This window comes from Pseudonaja textilis, chromosome 2 (genome assembly GCF_049901715.1).
Source record: "Pseudonaja textilis isolate UNSWEBS1 chromosome 2, rPseTex1.2, whole genome shotgun sequence".
In the NCBI taxonomy this organism is placed as follows: Eukaryota; Metazoa; Chordata; class Lepidosauria; order Squamata; family Elapidae; genus Pseudonaja; species Pseudonaja textilis.
Window position 1 is genome coordinate 4729666 of NC_141991.1, and position 2259 is coordinate 4731924.

Genomic DNA, 2259 nt, shown 5'->3' on the forward strand with positions numbered 1-2259 from the left:
TCCAAATGATGAAATCCATTTAAAAAGAAAAGAGCAAAGTCCGTTTTCCAAAACAATTTCTTTTATTTAGGAAAGCATCAAATTGGCAACGTCCATTGTAATTCTGGATCTGACACAACCAGGAATTACAGCACATAATACTGGAAATTAGAAACAACCCCCAAAAGTCACATTCCTCAATAGAAGTAAATCACCGGTGTCATCAATCTCCACCTCAAGGCCTCAGCAGGGTCAGTTTCTTTTCCCACGGGAAGGAAAATCACTTAGCCTAGACAATCCTCACTATCTCCACTCCTCCCACCTTAGGAATGTGGCAAGCCCTAAACACCCCCCCCATAACCAGCAAAGAGAAAGAAAAAAAAGGAATATATGATACTGCTAAGTAAATGGCTATGCATATATCAATTTTGGGCTTGATAGACTGCCCCCCCATCATTTGAAAAGAAACCCCTGCAATGACAGAATACACAAAGATTGAAATTAGGTTAAACACAATGATACAATACAGCAATTTAACCTCCTCTGCCACCCACAGGATCCGCTTTGGGCTTGTGTGGATTGTTGCGATATTATGACACATCAGTAGGAAGTCACGTACACAGACAACCCAATACACATACAATACATATATAGGGTGACACTATAGGAACAGCTACGTGTAAAACCTGAGTCAGATAAGGATTAGCCATATATGGCAATGATTCCTGTTCCTATATAAAAACCTTAAGTCAGCTATAGCATAAGGATTAACCATATATGGCAGTGTTTCCTGTTCCTGTCTTAACCTCATGTAATCTAACCCCCACCCCTGCTTGCTGCACAATAAAAGAGAGGTGCGTAGTACTATCTGGGCTTCCTCTCACCAAAAGAAACCTTTGTGTCGCTGTCATCTTTGCCATCAAGAGGAGCCCACCCAGACAGTCTGCCTGGGTGCTGGTCGTCAGCTGATTCATCCTGGTATTGGGACCCGCAACTCATCAACTGGTGACCCCAACGTGATCGTCTCAACGATACATCCCCAACAAGGCGTGATTCTTGTCTAGGAATACGCTTCCTTCACTCCTGTACTACGCACCTGGAATAGGCTTCGCGCATCGTAAGTATGGGCTCCTCACTTTCTCAAGTTCAGCTCAGGCATAGGGATGAACTTCTCTCTTTAGTGAAGAAGGCAAATTATTTGCAAAAGGCTAACGGCACAAATGTATATCCTCTGTCAAAAAAGTATTTGAATGAATTTTTAAGTTATGTTCAACAACATTGCCCCGCGTATCCCGCGGAAGGCACTCTTAAACATTCCACTTGGGAACGGATGGGGAAATGGATGCATGAACCACCTAGGGCTCCGCCTCAGATTATTTGTTCTTGGAGTGCCATTATGGCTGCTCTTAATATTCTCTTTCCTGATGATTCTATCCAGTCTTCCTCAGACCCACCTTCTGCTGAACTCTGTCCTGTTGCTGCCTCAGCACCTCCACCCTACTCCCCCCCACCCCTTGACTCTTCTCTGTTGCCTCCTTCCTCCATGGTGACAGATCCTCCTGTCTGTAATGCCTTTCAATCGGCTTTGGCAGAAGGAAAACTATCTGCAGATGATCTTTCTTGTTTCCCTATGATTCTTCAAACCCCTGCTGCTGGGGGTAATCCTTTCCCTCATTATACTCCATTGGAGTGGGCTTTGCTAAAGGAATTAAAAACTGCTGCTTCTAAGTATGGCATTCCAGTCATACAACTCTTCAGACTTCAGCCCAAAAAGCAGAACTAGCAGCGGTCATCTTAGCCTTGGAAAAATTTCCTCACATCCCAATCAATCTTATCTTTCCCCCTCTGTAGAGACTTCCCTTCTAAAACTGTTCTCTTGCTTACAGCAACTTATTACTGCTTGTCAATATCCTTTTTTTGCTGCTCAAACACAACCTGCCCCCTTAATGGCAGGAGAAAGCCATGCTTATTTTCACCAAAATAAAAAGATCAAACAATTTGGCATTACCATGGCTGAAGCAATTGCCATCATCCAACAATGCCCCACATGCAGTCTCCAAGCAAAAGGTATCCCTCAAGGGGTTAACCCCAGGGGACTTCAGGCATGTGATACGTGGCAAATGGATGTTACTCAATATCTACCTTTTGCCCCATGGAAATATCTTCATGTTACTATAGATACTTATTCAGGATTCATATTGGCCATGCCCCAAAGGGGTGAAAATGCAAAACAGGTAACCAACCACTGTATTCGAACCTTTTCAGTGTTGGGATGTCCAA